Here is a 21,022-nt window from a genome sequence, read left to right as displayed (position 1 = left end):
ACCCCCGAATTCGCTCAAAACTGAGAGGTCAAAATTGCCCTTCCAACCCAACCCAAATTTGATGGGTTTCTTGTAAATAAGGTGAAATCAAGGGATAATTCGCCCTAAACCCTCCGGACAAAATTACCCTTCTCAGTTCTAATAAATACCCTTCAAACCAAGCCCAAATCTCATGGTTTTATTGTAAATGAGATGAAATCAAAGGGCAAACAATTGACTATAGCCATGAACAGTGCCAAATCCCCTCCAACTTTAGAATAGATAATTGGTAAAAATTATAAAGGCTTAACTGCAGTAATGGTCTTTGAATTATATTTCGCGTTTCATTTTTGTTAGGATGAATTGTCGACTTGATTTCTAAATTAACATTTGAGTAAAAATTAGATCTCTAAATTATTTTTTAAGATTGAATAAGATAAATTGATGAAAAATTGATCAAATGTATCACATGAAAGTTGCGTTACTTAAATTAACAAAAAATTAAACAAAATGGCTTTGCATCTAGTATTAGAAATGTAATTGACATGTTTTAATGTGACATCCCACATCGCTCAGGGGAGTGATCCTTATATGTATATTCCCATCCCCACCTAGCACGAGGCTTTTTGGGAGCTCACTGGCTTCGGGCTCCGTAGGAACTCCGAAGTTAAGCGAGAAGGGGGTTAGAGCAATCCCATGATGGGTGACCCACTGGGAAGTTGCTCGTGAGTTCCCAAAAACAAAACCGTGAGGGAATGGTAAGCCCAAAGCGGACAATATCGTGCTACGGTGGTGGAGCGGACCCGGGAAGTGATCCGCCCTGGGCTGGGATGTGACAATTTGGTATCAGAGCCTAACCCTGACCGCGTGTGTGCCGACGAGGACGTCGAGCTCTTAAGGGGGGTGGATTGTGACATCCCACATCGCCCAAGAGAGTGATCCTTTTATGTATATTCCCATCCCTACCTAGCACGAGGCCTTTTGGGAGCTCACTGGCTTTGGGTTCCGTAGGAACTCCGAAGTTAAGCGAGAAGGGGGCTAGAGCAATCCCATGATGGGTGACCCACTGGGAAGTTGCTCGTGAGTTCCCAAAAACAAAACCGTGAGGGAATGGTAAGCCCAAAGCGGACAATATCGTGCTACGGTGGTGGAGCGGGCCCGGGAAGTGATCCGCCCCGGGCCGAGATGTGACATTTAATAAGTTTAAGGACTGACTTTCATGAAAAAATAATTTAAAAACTTAATTTTCACTCTGATAATAATTAGTTGCAAAATCGGGATATTACTCTTTTTGTTATAATGAAATTCTAAAAATAATCTTTGCAGTCACTTAGTACTACGATCTAGTAGTATTCTTCTTCACTCGTAAGTAAGAGATCTTATGTGCATCCAAATTCTTTGATGGAGACAAATATGCTACTTGGAGTCATGCTATGACTATTAGTCATAGGTCCAAGAACAAGATGGGCACCACTATAATCGTCCGCGACCGCTTATCGGATTTAAGCTTGCAAGCTTCCGCCTCAAGGGAGAAGCCTTGGTAGAGTGGTTTCTGTTGGCTGAATTCAAGCCTTGGTTATATTATGTGTGTGTATGACTGCTTGGACCTTGTTCGGTTTTGGCGTTATTGTGGTGGCTAGATCAAGAGCAATGTTCTTTCATAAACAAAATACACATTGGAGATCCTAGAGGATGCACGGTGTCTTGGTGCTAAACCAACGTCATTTCCCATAGAACAAAACTTGTCCCGTGTAAAAAATGATGAGAGTTGCACTGATGACCCATCATCACATCGGAGACTTGTTGGAGATGTATTTAAAATGTGTCCTGCAAATTCAATTGCAAGAAAGAACAAAACATGAATTTCAAAGTTATAATCTCTTTAGCAAACTGAGATGAAGACAAGAATTTAAAATTACATGATTTGAAAAAGCTAGAACCCAAAGGTTATAAAGTTTGGTGAGAGATCTTATTTTTGTATGTCACCTTCAAGACGTGTAATGTAGATTCCTCTTAAAAGTCACAACATTTCAAAATTTCTTAAATTGTCCTTCAAGAATATATTAGATTCCATATAAATCTACTTAAACCAGTGGGGTCAATGGCCCCATATGAATTGAATTGCTAACAACCCGACGTTAATTTACAAGGCCGGAGATAAAGGTGTGGTTCTCCATTAATTGACTTAGACAGCAGATAAAGGTGCGGTTCTCCATTAATTGACTTAGACAGCAGATAAAGGTGCGGTTCTCCATTAATTGAGTTAGACAGCACAAGTGCACTTAACAGTCAAGTTTCTTGTTCCACGCCATATTAGAGAAATAAGTACATTTTTGCTCGCCATCTTTAAGTTGTGGTATTGCTCACTATTTTATTTATCAATTGTGAATAAATTTAAATTTTGAGATTTGTGTATATCTACTACACATATTTTAAAATTTAAATATATCTAACGATGATAAATAAGGTGGTAAGTATCACCATCACTTGAGGGTGATGATAAAAAATATTCTCTTAGAGGAAAACTTCAATTAGTGGATAAAATACTCAAATTAGCAGAGAAACCTCCAATCTTTAATTTCTATCGAGGAGCCAGTTCATATATTTCCAATCTAAATTTAGACAAATATTGGTAAAAACTAGTAGCAATGTTCTTGGAATTATACTCGAGTTTTATTTTCATTAGGCTGAATTGTCGACTCAGTTCCTGAATTATCATTTGAGTGAAAATTGGAACCTTAAATTATTGTTTGGGTAAAATGAAATGGATTGACGAAATTTGACCAAATGTATCACACGCAAGTTACTTAACTTAAATTGACGAAAAACTGAATAGAATAGCTTCACATATAATGTTGGGAGCTTTCATAAAAAGGGCTTGAGCTAAGTTTACTTTAACAAAAAATCATGCTATAACTTTATTTAATAAAAAAAATTAAATATTAATGAAAAACCCTTAAATTTTAATAAAAATGACAAAAGAACTTAAATTTTAATGAAAAAGACATAATTTTAATACAAAAAATTTTGGGAAGTGTTATTAGCCCTCCTAAAATCTAATTCTACACTCCTCACAAGTGTATTTTTCTTTCTAATTATAGAAAGTTTGGAGTGCAAAATGAGATTTTTAGAGTGTCAATAATAATAAAAAGAACTGACATGTGGGACCCTTGCGTTCATCATAGACACTGTTTATGAAACTGAACATTGTTTATTAAATTGAACGGTATACACTATTTATTGGTTCAGTTTCATAAATAGTGCCTAGTTCTTGGTCATGTTTCATAAATAGTGCCTAGTTATTGGGTCTAGTTTCATAAATAGTGTACAGTAGTTGGTACACTTTCATAAATAGTTTCTCTTTCTTGGTCCGGTTTCATAAATAATGTTTAGGCATTGGTCCACTTTTATAAATAGTGTCTGATTCTTGGCCATATTTCAATAATGTCTAGTTTTTTTGTCTAGTTTCATAAATAGTATATAGTCCACTTTCATAAATACGTTCCACCTATTGGTTTAGTTGTAGAAATAGTACCTAATTCTTGGTTTCATTTCATAAATAGTGTCTACTTATTGGTTCAGCTTCATAAATAGTGTCTACTTATTGGTCAAGTTTTATATCTTAGTTCAGTTTCTTAAGGTTTGAAACTTATACCCTACCTATTGCGCCCAAAAATGAACCCAGAAGTGATCCTTTAGATTAAAACCTTGAGAAGAATATGTCCTCAGCAATTACCAAAGTAAAATTCCCTCACATTTTTACATATCAACAATAATAACATGTAGTTCTCCATTCAATTTCTTTAGCTTGGGTGTCATCTTGGAGAAATTTTTTCTTGTGCCCATAATACAAGTGGTATATCACGTGTTATTATGTAAGTGGTGGAAAATTTTATTTTTATATTATTAATTTTTTAACAACAGAATCTCACCACTTGTACAGAGACACGTGGTGTACCATCTCGTTTTCCGAACACATTAAAAAAATCTATTGTCATCTTTACTACTATTGGGAAACAACACCATAAAGATAAAACTAGGAAATATAATTCAATTTGAAATCTTTCTCCTATTCTAAGCCAAAAAAGAAAAAGAAAAAAGAAAAAAGAAATCTCGTAATGATAGCTGACAACAGGAGAAAAAAAGAGTGGGAAGGAGGTAGGGGGTGTGGGGGGTACGAGCGCCCAGCACACGTGGTGTTTTTTATGTCTTATTTATTTTTTATTCTTTTGTTATTATCATTAAATAAAGTTAGTAGATGATTTTTTATTAAAATACAAAGATTTGAAACCTTTTTATTAGTTTTCCTTATAATATTAGGATGTAATTAGCAGATTTTAATTAATTTAATGACTAATTTTTCTAAAAGCATAGTTTAAGGACATAATTTTTACTTTGATAATAATTCAGTTACTAAATCAGCACATTCCTCTATTCGTATGAAATTCCAAAAATAGTCCCTGACTTTTACATAATTGGACGCGCATTGCGCTACTAGTATTTTCCTTCAATTATTGAGAGCATTGCTTTCTAATTTGCTTGACTTAAAGAAATGGACTATTTAGAGCATTGCTTGACTTGACATTTCCATGCCAAGCTTTTAGCTAGTGCAAAGAAAGATAACAGCTCCTTCTGCCTGCATGTGTTCATCTGATGTTTTCAACTGTTATTCCAAGAACATGAAAGGTTACTTACGCCTTCAGATTTCCTGTATTCCTTCTCTATAATTCTTTTCACACTTTCGTTTTTATGTTTTCTCTGATTTTAATGGCAGCTTGTTAGAAGAAAATAAAGAGTTACGCATCCTCTTCTGTTCTTACTTGTATAATTGCAGCTTGTTCTTACTTGTTTAAGCTTAAGAAGAAAATAAGGTATGTCCTTCCGTTTCCTTCTTTGACTTCATTCTGTGTTTTACTTTTTATTTTTTTGGTCAATTATTCTGTGTTTTACTTCTCAAACTGTTAATTCAAGGGTTGGCGCGTCTTTAGATTATCCGTACAATATTCATGGGGAAGTGTTCTATTGGTCACTTGGTAATTTTTATTAGAAATATTCCTTTGCTCTCCTCCTCATGCTGCTACGAAGTCTGATTGAAAATTTCTGGAAATATTCCTCATCATTTTTTAGGAGATATTGTGGGTCTGTGCGAATGAAGATTTGGTTGGCTCATTCATATAATATTCCTCTGTGGAACAAGGAAAACCCTACTCCTGTATGAAAAAGGCAATCCGTTTCTTAGCAATTTGGCTTTTTTTTTTCTTTTCTTCGGGTTACTCTACCCTTTTCGAATCTCTTTTCTTCTACTTTTTTTTTTTTAAATTTTTTTTGGTAATTGCTGTATAGCTGAAAGAAGAGTACGATAATTGCCGCTCCAGATGTACACCACTCATCCGTTATGAAATTACATAATCAAACTCTAATATTGTTAGACTATTAATTACTATGTGGTACTGTGAAAGGAGAAATAGCACTTCAAAGGGAGGAAGAGAAATAGATTTTACGTTGAACTGTTTGTCTAGAATAATGAATTCTGCTTTTATACAAATTTATCCTACCCTTTTCACATGACGCTGCATATAATTTAATATTATTTCTCTTAAAATCAATCAAAAGTTCATCTGTACTCCAAAAACTATTAGGCAAATTGCGATGGACTTGTAAATCGTCATACATTGATGATCTCGAAATAATTTAACATTCCTTTCGCTTTTGACATGCAGTTGTCTCCAAAAGAAAGCTTATTGGAAAGCATAAACAAAACGAAATGAGTTGCAAACTTCTTGATCAGGAGCTCCGGTATGCACTTTATTTCCTTGTATAATTTCATTTGAAAATTATTATTTGCACTTCAAAATTAAATTGTTCAAAAATTTAATTTCATTTGGAAAATGTTATTTACATTAAAAAATTGTTATTTGCACTTCAAACTCTTGCTGCAACCACCATGTCCACCAACACTGCCGCTATCTTATACATTGCAAAAACATTACTACCAAACACAAAATCATTAATTTTCATTATATATGTCTCTAAACTGCATATTAATATAACTTTATTTGTCAACAAAAAAATAATAAAATTACTACTATACCCCTTTATTCATAATTGAGAGAAAATATTAGATTATAAAAAAAATATAGGCATTAAAGTAATTCACACAAACAAGTTTTTTTTTTTTTTTTTTGGGTTTTTTAACTTTAATCCTTGAAGAAGATTGAAATTTAATAAAAACTTGATGTTAGATTACATATTGATTATAGTCCCTAGATGTGTCCTTAATTCAAATTAATTAATGAGTATTTTATTCAATGTCTCCCATTAAATATTTAAATTTATTAATATACACATTTTAATTAATATTTTTATCAAAAAAAGTTTATTAATTTCTCAAAACTTGAAAGACTTAATTAATGTACCTAAATGTGAGTATCAAAATGTATGTACCGAAATATATTAAATTGAATTAATGTACCTAAATATTAGTACTGAAATGTATGCACTGAAATATATAATATTGAATTAATGTAACCAAATGTGCGTACCGAAATATATGCATTGAAATGTATATACCTAAATGTATTATATTTAATTAATGTACCGAAATGTATTATATTGAATTAATGTATCTAAATAGAAGTCGTATTTATATTATTAATAGAGACATCAACAATTACATTGAGTTTGAATAATCCCTCAACCAAATAACCCTTGCCTACAAACATTCCTCCCTTGCTAAGCACGAATTTGTCAGATTCGAACACTAACTTGAACCCGTTATTGCTTAACAAAAGCAATGAAACTAAGTTTTTCCTAAACAAGGAGAACATTCAGCAAGGTAAGTTCCTTCCCAGAAGTGAACTTTAGTAAACTCTTCCTTTTCCAACAACTTCTGCAATGGAGGCATTCCCCATATAAAGCTTTTCACCATTTGAATTTGGTGCATATGTAGAGAACAAGTTTTTGTCCCCACAAATATGCCTTGTTGCTCTAGTGTCAATCCACCAATCACTTGTATCAGACACCATGTTGGTTTCTGAAACAACACCAACCAACATATCTCCTTCAGTCACATTGGCTTCATTGGTCCTGCCATTGTTGGTGTTTGAATTGGTAGATTTCATATCCTTTTGGTAGCGACAATCTTGTGCCCTATGCCTCGGTTTTCTGCACACCTAGCATTCTCCTTTGATTTTTTTTTTTTTTTTAAGTCCTTTGCTTTTGGTGCATGGATAGAAGAGTAGTTTTTCTTTTTAGAATTCTTCTCCTTGTTTTTCTGGAAATTCTTTGGCCTTGGATTGCTTGTCTCAATGAAGATGGCCTTGGCTTCCATGGAAGATGCATCAACTTTGTCTCCTTTCCTGTGATCCTCTTCGACCTTTAGCCTGAGAATTAAATTTTCCAAAGACATCTCCCTGCGCTTATGCTTCAGATAGATTTTAAAGTCATTCCAAGATGAAGGTAGTTTTTCAATGAATGCCCCAACTTGGAACTGTTCATTAATAGAGCATCATTTAGCATGTAAACCATGGATTAAGCGTTAGAGTTCTTCAACTTGGCCCTTGATAGGGGAATCCACCATGTTGAATTTCAGACATTTACCAATGATAAACTTCTTTGATTTAACATCTTCAGTGATATATTTCTTGGTCAGTGAATCCCAAAGGTCATTGGTAGTCTTGCATGATGAATATACATCATACAGACAATCGTCCATCCCATCCAAAATGTAGTTTCTGCAAAGAAATTTAGAGTGAGTCCAAGCATCTATTGCAGACAACATGTCCTTATCTATTGCCAGTTCAGTCACCACAAGAGCCTCATTCTTCACAATATGGGCTAGGTTCAAAGTGGTCAAGAAGAATAGCAACTTGTGCTGCCATCTTTTGAAGTCCACACCTTTGAATTTCTCTGGTTTCTCAAGGAAATGATTCTTAACACCTGTTGCATTCATTGATGTTTGATCCATCTCAATTTTATCTTTAGATTGTCTGGAGCAAATAATCAGAATACAACTTTATTGATAACAAATTATAATAAACAACTAAAATAACTATAATTCAATATTGTATTACAACCAATTTGTAATTGAAATATTGTAAACTCAAAGAAACAAGAAAGTAGGAAAATAGACTTGATCGATAGATAAAGGCCAAAAGATTTTGCAGAGTCTTAAAGATAGAATTGCGCCTCTACTCCTTGCTTGTAGTTCAATAGGCAATCGTCCCTTAGGATCCAACTATCTGTAATTCAAAGTTTCAGCACTGGAGGTTTGAATTTTGGTGAACTTTTGAATGCTTTCTTTTCCAAATTATATGCAGTAGATGTATATTATTATTATCTTTTGATGTTTGACCTTTTTGGTATTATATAGGATACTAAGTATCCTTTCCCAGTAGGCATTAGGAAGTTAAGAAACTGCTCGCATAAGTCAAATTCAAATTGAAGAGATAAGTATGAAATTTTGAATTTGGCTTATCCAAACACTTGTTTGGTCTTTTACCAACAGATCCATATAATATATTATTCACACCAAATTACTATTAATATGAAGAATATAATATCAAGTATCTTGATAATATATACACTAACGATATGTGACAATTTGCTTACAAACTCCAATATTTGCAACCGATAGCTTTCTTATCATTAGACAATTTAGCTAATTCCTAAGTCTTGTTCTTAAAGAGAGAATTCATCTCGTCACCCATGACATTGCACCACTTATCTTTTTCTTCACTCTCAATGGCTTCCTCAAATTGGATGGAATCTTATCAGTGATAATAGGAAGAGAAAAAGCAACATAATCACTATACCGAGTTGACTTGGTAATATTTCTCATTCCTTTGTTCTTGGCAATAAACTGTTCAGGTGAAACTTGCTCTTCATCTTGAAAAGAGTCTTCAACTTCAATATCTTCAACATCCTCTTGGTCTCCTACTTCTTCCCTTATAGTGGCTTCAACATCAACGGAAATAGGATGTGATGTACTAGAGGCAACTTTCTCAAGCTCCACCTGTCGAACATTTTTCACATTCTTCTCAGTCTCTAAACATACTTTCTTCATCAAAAGTCACATCTCTACTAATTACAAGTTTCTTCACCTCTGGGCACCATAGCCTATAACCTTTGGCACCACAACTAAAACCAAGAAATACGAATATAATCATAATAAGAAGAAGGTTTCCTAGTCCATACCTGCATTGGTGTTTTACCCTAAACAACTAAGGGTAACCAGTTGGTGATTTGACATGCATAAGTAACTACATTTGCCCAAAACGACTTGCTCAAACCCGACTGAGACAACATACATCTAACCTTCTCAAGTAAGGTTCGATTTAATCTTTCTGCAACTCCATTTTGCTGTGGAGTTCTCCTGACATTGAAATGCCTCACAATCCCTTATTCTTTGCAAACTTTAAGGAAAGGGTGTATTCTTCACCATTATCCGATCTCACAATCTTAATATTCCTCCTAGTCTGGTTCTCAACCATTTTCTCTAGGTCATGACTGTAATGTTTTCCTACTAAAGAAGGATTTCCTCTTCGATGATCTATCTCTAACAAACAAAGCCTTAGAGGTACTATTATGATTTTTATCTCTATGCCTCATTTCATAATTCATCAAGGCATTCGACACATCTTCAAATTTTACCATTTCTTTGCCATGCATAATAGTGGGTAACAGAATGCTCATAAGAGTCCAGCAAAGAATTCAACAATATTAAGGCCTTATCTTCATGCTTAATATCCACATCTAAATTCATCAAATCGACAATCAACTTATGAAAACCATCAAGATGTCTAATTAGTTTTATACCTTCTTCATATTGGAAGCAGTATAGCATTTTCTTCAAGTGTAGTCAGTTTTCTGCACTATTCGTCGTATACTTGTCTTCTAGTTTATGCCACAACACATTTTCCAATGTCTCCCACATCACAAAATACTTCTAAGTTTTTGCAAGGCACAACCAAATTGTAGAGTAAGCTTGCAAATTTAATTTCTCCCAATCCATCTTCGACATAGTTTTCAACTTATCTCCTATAGTGGCAAGTATATCTTGTTGAGTCAACACATCACATTGACCTCATATTGCCACATTCTGAAGTTTTTTGTGACATCAAACTTTTCCACTTAAATCTTTGCATTTTTCATCGTAGTTCTTGCAAACTCGGAGTTGTTTCCAAAAGAATTCTCATCTTACTCGTCTAACATCTTTAGCAACTAGACAATACCTAAGAGCAACTGGTTCTTTGACACCAATTGTTGTGCTTGGATATATAGCACCAAACCAATTAGAAACCAACTCAAGCTAACCCACAAGAAATATATCAAATGAAATGCAAGAACAAAAATAGAAAAGACATCAAGAGTTAACGAGGTTCCTCAACAGTCAATGTAACTGGAGTACGTCCTCGGAGCAGTAGGAGCTCACCAATAATCCACTATCAATTAAATGAGAGTGTGTTTACAATAATCTCACAACTCAAAATCCCAATACACCCAATAGCTCTCACATACCATAGAAATAAAACTATTACAACAATAACTGCTTTGATGGATGATTGCTAACCAAAGAGGGCATCATCTCTCCTCTTCTCCAATAATGGGGTTGTCGGCACCTCTTAGGGCTTGTTTGGTACTCTACTTGAATCCAACTTTTTAAACTCAAAAACAATTTTCAAGTTTTAGATCTTAAAAACTTGTTTGGTAGGACTATTTTCAAAAAATGAACTCAAGACTAACTCAAAAATATAGTCTATTATCTAAAAACATAAAAAGTGAGTTTTTAGAGTTTTTAAACTTAAATTCACTCATTTCTTTTCTCTCCCTCCTCCCCTCACTCCAAATCTATCTCTCTCCTTTTTTTTTTTTTTTTTTTTTTTACTTTTTTCGTCTCTTCTCCCATCCGTTCTCTTCATTCTCTCGGTCCATTCTCTCACTCCTCTTCTTCTCTATGTCATCCAATCTTCTCTTTTCTTTCTCTTTCCTTCAATCATCTCTTACTTTCTTTCCTCCTCTCTCCTCTTTCTCCCTCTCCTGCAACCCCCTCTTTTCAGATCTCTTCATCTAGTTTAAGTTGTAAGATTTAAAAAATTTAAATTGTAAAGCAATCAAGTTTTTGAGTCTTAAAAAAAATTGTTTTAAAGAAATGTTCTTAAGAAATGTTTTGAGAAATGATAAAAAATTTCAAATAAGATACCAAACAGGCCCTTAATTTTCCTCTTTTTTATTGCCGACTTAAAAAGGCTGCGGTGCTGCCAATTAAACCCCAGCCAACTCACGTGGCTAGCACATGATCCAAATAAAAAAAGGCCCTTCAATGGGCTATTCGGCTTACAACTAAAGGCCCACAATAATTCGGCCACATATTCAACACTTTAAGCCTCTGAGACCGTTGAAATTTTTACGCATAACCTAGAAAAAGCTCAAATTTTCAACTGGGAAATGTTTTCATGGGCTGTAATTAGGGGGAAATGTTTTCATGGGCTATAATTGGTCTCCCTCAACTACGTCACCTTAGACACAGACCTTTACGGCGGCACCAACAAGGCCGCCTATGATTCGTCGATCCCCGTTCACAACGACGATGACAACGCCAGATTGTTCTTCAGCGGAACGAGAGGCTGAGAGGCGGCAAGAAGGATGGGGATTCGGGGCATCCCAAAGCTCACCTTCGAGTTAACCACCCCTTCAGGCATCCCTACTCGCCTTTCTCCTCTACCCTGACCCATTTGAATAAAATGAAGATTTAATTAGAGAAGACGTCACCCCTGACTTGTTTTAAATAATGGAGAAATTCAAGCGAGTAAACGAAGTTGGAGCATCCAATTTTTGGAGTGCTTTATTTCTGACACACTTGGCAGCCTCCTTGCTCTGCTCGACCTTTCAGAGCGAGGTTGTCTCTGTTCCTTACCTGACCTTTGCTCTAAAAGATAGTAGAACAATATTTGTAATGTCAACTAAATGGATGAGCGAGCATGATTATAATCAGAACAAGAATAGAACTGTCGAGAGGACTTGGACTTGGATTATGTTTCAACAACAGGAGGCGTGTCCTCATTGAACATGGATTGTTCTTCAGCAAAAGGAGTAGATGTGGAAGACACAGGTGGTTTATCATGCTCGAGCTCATGGCTGCCTTGATTTCGCAGTTGATGGCCTTAGATTTCTTTAGCTCGTCATGAGCCTTTGGAACTCGTCAAGCCTTGGCAGAGTTAACTCGGTCAGCTCACAAGAATCGGGGGTCCACTCCATCGTACCATCCAGCTCAGTATGTTAGGTACTTAAGCCTAAGGAAAGAGCCCAACCCAAAAGATTAGTCCAATAGGTGGGAGGACCCCAAGGACTTAAGAACCCCTACACCCCCATAAGTGTAGTCAATGTGGGATCCTAACATTACACCACCCTTCGGAAGCCGATGCCCATGACGGCCCTTACTCTGGTGGCTTTCACTCTTAATGGTGGCGTACCCTTTGGTCGTCCCGTGGCAGCCCTTACTCTGGTGACTTTCACTCTTAACGGCAGCGCACCCTTTGGTCGTCCCATTGAGGTAGCCCTTTTCATGTCGCCCCCTCCGCCACGTCGGGAACCTAGGCTCTGATACCAATGTTAGGTACTCAAGCCCAAGGGAAGAGCCCAACCCAAAAGACTAGTATAATAGGTGGAGGACCCCAAGGACTTAAGAACCCTTACACCTTGTATTCGATGTGGGATCATAACACGGTAACTCTGTGATACAGTGTTCAACGAGCCATGGTGGTCTTCAACGAGCAAATCGTTCTACATTTCCTGAAGTTCAGATATGGTGGGCTTAAAGTGTGCAGATACGATGTTTATTAAAATGTCTCAGTGAAATTCCATAACAGATTATATATGTTTTCACAGTTTTTAAGATTTGCAAATAGTTGCTTAAGTTCTGTACCAAGCAAGTCTTTTTAGTATAATAATTGTATATGAAAACTTGTTCATCTCGACTTCTACTTTGCAAGTGTGGTATAACCTTCTTTTTGCTTTTACTATGCAGATTTCTCCAAAAGCAAAAGAAAACCAAAAGATTTGCATAGTGCTATGTTTTTCTTCAAGCCTAGTCTTGATCATGAGTTAAGGTATGACCTATTGTTTCATTTTTAAAAATTTCATCTGCTTTGAAAAAGAAAAAAAAAAAAAAAAGGATACATTTCTTGCATCCTAAAATTTTTGTTTGGATTCGTATATATTCAACAGATAGAAAAAGCAGATGAATTGGTAAGCTGAAGGTGCCATGGCGATGGAGATAATCACTGCAATTATTCCTACAATAATTGACTACACAATTAGACCACTTGGACGCCAAGTGAGTTATGTCATTTTCTACAAAAGCAACCTTAAAGATCTAAGGAGTACATTGAAGAATTTTGATGCTGTCAAACAAAGGATGAACCATGCGGTTGAAGAAGTTGAAAGAAAAGTTAATCAAAAAGTGGAAGCTGATGTCCGGAACTGGCAGACAGAAGCAGATGAGATATCTCGAGAGGCAGAAGCATTATTGGATGATGAAGGCCGTGCAAAGACAAAGTGTCTATGGATATGTCCTAACCTGATATCCTATCATCAGCTCGGCAGAAAATCAACTAAATTGGTGAGAAAGATTGAAGAACATGAAAATAAAAAAGTGTTTGCCAGTATTTCTTACAATGTTGCCGTGGAAGACATATCTGCCATAGCCTCCGACGAGTACATGGCCTTTGAATCAAGGACTTCAATGGTGAAGGATATCATGACGGAATTGAAAAAACCTGATATCAACAAGATTGGTGTGTACGGATTAGGGGGCATTGGGAAGACAACACTTGCCAAAGAGGTTTACAGAGAAGCTATGGAAGAGAAGTTATTTGATGATGTGGTTATAATTCTAAATGTAAAAGAAAAAAAAGACAACGAAACAATTCAAAAGGAAATTACCAAAAAGTTGAGGATGGACGTTGATGAATCTGTGGATATGGGAACAAGGGCAAATCTCCTACGGGCCAGGATAAAAGATGGGAAGCCTCTTGTCATTTTAGACGATGTTTTGGAAAGAATTGACTTTGAGGCCGTGGGACTCATCGGTGTGCCGAATTGTAAGTTATTGTTGACATCTAGAGAAAGACAAGTTTTATTCCATGATATGCGTACACAAAAAGATTTTCAACTTGGATTTTTAAAAGAAAACGAAAGTTGGAGTTTGTTCGAGAAGATGGCAGGTAATGTCGTTAAAGACAACCGTATACTGAAAGAAGCAACCCAACTAGCAAAGAAATGTGGAGGTTTGCCAGTTTTGGTTGCTGCAGTTGCAAGTGCTTTAAGGGATAGTACTTTGGAGGAATGGAAAGATGCGTTGACAAGTTTCAAAAGATTTGACAAGAAAGAATTGAATGTAAAACCTTTCGTGGCTCTAAAGTGGAGTTACAAACAATTGGAGGATCAAGAGCTTAAGCAATTGTTCTTGCTTTGCGGAATTCTTGCAGCTGGGGGTAGCACCATTTACGTCTTTTATTTGTTGCACTGTGCTATGGGTTTGGGTTTGTTTGGAAGTGTTGAGACAGTGAAAGAGGCACGGATTTCATTGAATAGAATGGTTAAAAAACTAAAAAGTTCTTGCCTATTGCTGGACAGTTATGACGATGGGATTGTTAGAATGCATGAGCTTGTACGAGATGTTGCTATCCGGATCGCATCTGATGATCAAAAGGCCTTTTCAAGAGCATATGGAGATGAGGTTAAAGAATGGCCAACAGAGGATTTCCTTAAAAAATGCACAAGTATGTCCTTACAACGTTGCAAGATCCCCAGACTTCCTGAAGTACCTTGGGAATGCCCAGAATTAAAATTGTTAATCTTGTTCAATAAAAATATGGGCGACTCCGAGGAAATCCCAAGCAAATTTTTTGAAGGGATGAAAGAACTCAAAGTGTTGGATTTAACCAGATTCCGTGTTCAGTCACTACCTCCATCTCTTCAATCCCTAAAGCATCTCCACACATTGTGTTTAGATCAGTGCGAGTTGGTAGACATAACTCTTGTTGGCCAACTAACAAACTTGAAAATTCTTAGCCTCATAAAGTCCAAGATTAAAGAGTTGCCCAAAGAAATAGGGCAATTGACTAGCCTACAATTATTGGATTTGACCCGTTGCTCTGAACTTGTTGTGATCTCACCTGGTGTTATATCAAGCTTAACAAGACTAGAAGACTTAAGGGTGGGAATTAAAAGCTTTCAGCAATGGGAGGGTGAAGGTTTGGTCGATGGTAGAAGAAGTAATGCTAGCGTTTCAGAGCTGAAGCACTTATCTCATCTATCCGCGTTGGACGTACACATTCCAGATGCTAACCTTCTTCCAACCAACTTGTTCTCCGATAAATTAGAAAGATACACCATACTTGTCGGTGATTGTTGGGGGTATCCTGACTTTGATGAAACCTCCTCTAACGTGCTAAAACTCAAGCTCACCAGGAGTAATCAATTCGATCGAGGTATAAAGTTGCTGGTGAAGAGATGTGAGCAATTGTACTTGGATGGGATGGAGAGTGTGAATATTATTTCCTATGTATTTGACAGTGAAGCTGTTAAACAACTGAAGCATCTCCACGTCCAAAACAACGACGAAGTTAAATATGTCATTAACTCCGTCAATTGGAGTTATTCTCATAATGCCTTCTCCAACCTGGAATCTCTAGCTCTTGAAGATCTTGTGAGTTTGGAAAGTGTATGTTATGGGCAACTCGTAGGCGAGCCTTTCCGAAAGTTAAAATCTTTGACACTTCGGAATCTACCAAAGTTTATTGGTTTCTCTTCCAAAGGCAAGCAATTAACGATTACTACAGAAGCCGACGAAATCGTTACGAAGGATGAAGTTGGTGGACCACCGAGACTGTTCAATAATGGGGAGGTACTTTCTCTGTTATTTTTATAGCAAAATGGTTGCATGATTCTTTCTCACTATACTTTTCTTCTTCGAATTTCGACCATATAATTCTTTTATGTTTTAAATCAGAAAAATATTTAAATGGTATATTAAATCAAGTTTCTTTCGTGTTTTGATTTTCATATGTTTTCCTTAGACAAAACCATTTAATTGGTATATTTAATCAGGTTTTGATAACCCACGATATTCAATTATTTTATTTCTTACACATTTTTTAATAATTTATGTTTATTGATATTTTTCAATTCATCTAATTCGATAGTTGAAAATTAAAAAATATGCCCCTATTGATATTAAGATTTATTTTCCCATGTATGTCCATTCACCCAACCAAACCTAATAAAATAAAAAAATAAAAAATCAGAGCGTAGCCCAGCGTACTGTATACCTCTTCAAGCACAGCAGCAGCATCTCCTTGATGACGTCATAGAGATCGCCAAGGTTACGAGGACCAGATCCATGGCCGAAGGAGGTCGCGGGAACGGTGAAGTAGATTCTCGGAATCTGCGTGTCGGTGGGCTTCACGGTCATCGGCAAGGACCCCAAGGATTTGCAATAGCAGATCGTTGTGGTGACGTCGAGATCCCTCTCGATCGACAAGGCTGTAAATTCAACGAATTTTGCACCTAAAATAAATTTCAGGGGAGACACTCATATTCACAAATCTGACAGCCCAAAAGGGATTTATGGATTTAAAGTTTGAAGGAGATGCCATTGATATTGCTGCTGTTGTGTCTGGGGAAGAGAGAGAGAGAGAGAGAGAGTATGAGCGGCTTCTTTTTTCTTACTTTTGTTCTTATTTTTATTTAATTTTCTTGGGAGTTGAGAGGGTTATGTTAGGGTTAAGTTTGTTGACGGGTGTCAAGTAATGAGAAATGCTATAAAAAGACCACACCTATATTAGATGTAGAAAATTTGAACTTGATTTTAACAATTAGAACAATCCACCATTTGTCACCACAATTTCATAGTATCAATTTAAGTAAAATAATTTAAATTTGGAATTAAATTGACTCAATTTTGGCCATATAGTTTTATTACTCCAATTTGGTCTTTGCCAATTAATAAAAGTAGAAAGCAAATGGTCGTTTATCATAATGGTAGAAATGAGTTGAGCTCTTACATAATAATGCGTGTTTAAACCTTATTAGTAGCTAATTTCACACCTAATCTAACAAAATCTACTTTTTGACCAAATTTTTTTTTTTTTAATGAAATTAGAAAGACTTACAGTTGTATAGTAGCCTTGTAGCTTATTTAATATATGACCTTTACTTTATATCTACACATTTGGAACTTATACTGCTACAACAATGTAAACAGTAATTTTCTAAAATAAACATGAATTTTGTTCTATACTGTGCAGGTTTCGATGCCCAACTTAACAACCTTGACTGTGCATGGATGTGATAGTTTAAGATTCTTGTTTTCAAGTTCCATGGCTAAATGTCTCGGACAACTCAAACATCTAAAAATATCTAAATGTCAAGCACTACAAATGGTATATGACACATCATCTACCACACAATTGAATGGTTTTGAGTGCTCAAATCTAAACTTAGTTGAGATAGACTCATGTGAGAGTTTGACAAATGTCTTTCCCGCCTCAGTGGCCAAAGATCTTAAGCAGCTAAACCAGTTCAGGGTCAAGAATTGTGGTTTAATGGAGGAAATTGTTGTGAAGGAAGAAGGATCACAAACGACATACGAGGAGTTCGAGTTCCCTAGAGTAACATTTATGGAATTTGCTAATCTGCCCCAACTTCGGAGTTTCTATTCAGGACTGCATGTTTCTAATTGGCCATCACTCAATGTATTAATATTCGAGAAATGTGATGCTGTGAAGATTTTTGCTGCCGAATTTTCAACATATCGAGACAAGCTTGAGTTGGGCCACCCAAGACCAACGGAACAACCTTTCTTTTTAATTGAGAAGGTAACCATACTTGTACACAACTCTTTTGATATTCAAAATTTTATGTGATTTTTACATACTAGTTAAACATACACCATCAACTAAATACATTTATTAACTTTCTAATATTAAAATTATTATGTGGTGTCCAGTTTTTCAAAATATTTTAAAGCATGCCGTTACCTTTGATAATATTTCAGGGCAAGTCATTTCTCGACTTGGAATACTTGACGTTGGACGCGAACACGGAGATTTGGTATGAACCGTATGGTCCACTCCTGGGGGAGTGGTTGAGGAAACTCAAATCAATTGAGTTTGCTACGTCACATCCCAAGTCAGATGTTTTCTTTGAAAATTTACAGAACATTGAAGATCTTCGTGTGCTCTCTGCTCCTTGGAAAGAATTAATTGTCCACGACCACCAAGGAAGTAGTAGAGGGGAAATACATGAAGTTGAGACCCTCCCATATGTAAAGGTTTTGTGGCTCATCGATATGCCGGAGTTGATACATCTAGGAAAGGAAAACTTCCAACCAGGGGACCCTGTTTTTCCAAACTTGGAAGTTCTATGCGTGCACAAATGTGGCAGATTAGAGAATCTAGCTTCAACTTTGATATCCTTTCGGAATCTAACCGTTTTCACCGTAGGGGATTGTCACGGATTGCAATACTTAATACCTTATTCTGTGGCTAAGAATTTGCAGCAACTCAAGAAGTTGTTAGTTGAGTCTTGCGAAAGACTGGTAGAAATAGTAGCGAGCAACGGAGATGATCCAGAAAATGAAATTACTTTCAGTTGCTTGCAACATCTTGAGCTTTCTGATCTACCAAGTCTGCACGGCTTTTGCACGAGAAATTGCATTTTCAAAGTCCCACCTTTAGAAACTTTTATTGTCAAGGACTGCCACCTGATCGAGTTAACAATTTCTCCTGATGGGTTACTCCAAAGTGATCCAAGACCAGAAAGACTAGAAATAGCAAAAGAAGCTGATGATGTACTGAAGCTAAGTGATTCAAAGGAGAATGATCGTGATCAAACCGTAAGTTCTTCATTCACTAATTAAGCATCCGTTAATTTCACTCTCCAATTTTTCAGCTTTTTCTGAACCTTGAACCGTCAAAGAAGTCTGATTTATTCATCTTTTTCATAGTTGTTCAATCAGTTTCATATTGAACAGTTTGTGTTTTTTTGTAATCGTTAACAAAATGTATATTTCCACAGGAGTAGCTGATGATTGCGGATTCAAATGTAGATGCTACAATTGCAAGACTCTCTGTCAAAAAGGAATCCTCATCTTTTGACTGGGCTGTTAAGGTTTTCCGATTGTGTGCGATTGTGTGTTTTTTTTTTCCTTCTTCCTTATGTTTTTCCTTTTAAAGGAAGAAATATCAGGCTGGAGAGCAGACTGGAAGGCATTTTGATATGTTGGACCACAATACACATTCCACGGAAATCTCATTGGTGTGTTCAAATTTTTAGATGGAGAAAAACTATGCTACTTAGAGTCGAAGGAAATATGCATTGGAGATCCTAGAGGATGCACGCTATCTTGGCTTTGGCATTATTGTGGTTGCTACTACTTTCAGTATACTTCTTTCTAATTTTTTTGTTACTTGCTCTAACTATCCTCTGTTCTCCCCTCAACGGTCTGTGCCCAGCCTTGGTTCCCGGGCGATCTCATCTTGTTTGATATAAGTCTGCAAGCTGCGACCTCAATGCAGTTTGGGAAGGCACTGATGAATATTCCTTGTCATGTTTTGCTTGTATTGACTTATGTGCTTTGTCGTAAAAGTGTGATTTGTATTTGGAGCTCTGTTCGCTGCATTTTCGGGTTTGGTGTTTGGGAAGTAATGCTTGTGTGATTTCTATAAAATATTGACGCATTTGAAGTGGTGCTTGTGTGCATATGTCTAGTGAAACTGGTTTATACCTAGAGTGTGCTTCTTATTTGAGCTCCCCTACTAAAATTGAATCAATCGAATCCGCATCTTTTAACTAGTTCATTTTCTTGATCTGTGTATGTGCGTATATTCCATTCATAAAATGTAGACTTAAATTGGTTTAAATGATTTTGGACCTCTTTATCCGGGAATTGGTTTAATGAAATACTCATTTTATTTCTTCCCTATTTTCTTCACACTCTCCACTAAACTTAATGAAATACTCATTTATTTCTTCCCATGTTTTGCCTCCTTTTTTTAACTTGTGTTTTGCTTCTTGTGATACATGAAAAATATCATTTCCAATCATCTTCTTAATAGCATCTCCACTGAGCTCCTAACAAGAATTTAGAGAGGAGTAGTAGTGTGAGCCCAAGTGTTGCCACATGAATGTCGTACGTGTTAAAATAAGTACCAAACCAGAAATGCACATAAAAGATCACTCAAATACCAAATCTGAACTAGAAAAATCAATTATTTTGGTTATAATATTCAATTTGATTCGTTTCAAATAAGAATCAAACCAAAAATGCACAAAAGGTCACTGAATTATAAAAGTTGAACAATTTGAGCAGGTTGTTATCCTCAAAACAATTCAAAGGGCAATAATTCAGCATGAAAGCCGCAGATATATAAAAAAAAGAAAGACAAAAAATGTGGGGAAAAATACCCTCAGCAGCCATCGCAAAAAACAGAGAGATTTCTGGTGGAATGTCTGGACTGCAACTTATTGACATATCTCAAAATTCCTTTGAAGGGAAAATTCCATCGAAATAAGCGAACTCAGAAAGCATCATTATCTTGACGTTGGTAAGAATTCCTTAAACTCTTCAATCGCTTTTGAGCTTGGTTTTTGTAACTGTCGCGGGAGTTGTGTAGCGGATTCGCTTTGCAAGTTTCAAAGTGAACAACAACAATCTAATAGGGTATTTGCCCGAGTGCTTGAGGAATTGTTGAGCATATATTGTCTGAAGTCTGGTTTGATGGGGACCAATTTACCGGGAACATTATAAATGCAATTGGTGTTCATCCCAGTCTTGACAGAAAAGGATTGACAGAGACAACACACTTGACTCTAAAGTGGAGTTACAATCAATTGTGGAACGATGGCACAAAGTGACTCTAATTTTTTGTCTGAGCTTGTACCAGATGTTGCTGTCCGGATAGCTAGTGTATGCAGAGTTGGAAGAATGGCCAGCTATGGATTTGTTCAAAGAGTGCCCCGTGATCTCACTCCGTTACTG

At 36.2% G+C, this 21,022-nt stretch overlaps 1 long non-coding RNA gene and 1 pseudogene across 2 annotated transcripts; both read left to right on the top strand.

Annotated features, from left to right (window-relative positions):
- The first annotated feature begins 4,333 nt into the window (after nucleotides 1-4,333).
- Nucleotides 4,334-6,090, top strand: LOC137738702 (uncharacterized). Of its 2 annotated transcripts, XR_011069047.1 has the most exons (3): nucleotides 4,334-4,665; nucleotides 4,754-4,850; nucleotides 5,700-6,090. It is a non-coding gene; the product is annotated as an uncharacterized lncRNA (long non-coding RNA). The 2 variants fall into 2 exon arrangements; XR_011069046.1 differs by lacking the exon at nucleotides 5,700-6,090 and having other exon boundaries at nucleotides 4,754-5,292.
- A 6,911-nt stretch (nucleotides 6,091-13,001) lies between these two features.
- On the top strand, nucleotides 13,002-19,789 carry LOC137740110 (disease resistance protein At4g27190-like; annotated as a pseudogene).
- The last annotated feature ends 1,233 nt before the right edge of the window (nucleotides 19,790-21,022 follow it).

This window comes from Pyrus communis, chromosome 7 (genome assembly GCF_963583255.1).
Source record: "Pyrus communis chromosome 7, drPyrComm1.1, whole genome shotgun sequence".
Lineage (NCBI taxonomy): Eukaryota > Viridiplantae > Streptophyta > Magnoliopsida > Rosales > Rosaceae > Pyrus > Pyrus communis.
The sequence above is the reverse complement of the archived record's forward strand: the minus strand, read 5'-3'. Positions and strand labels throughout refer to the sequence as shown.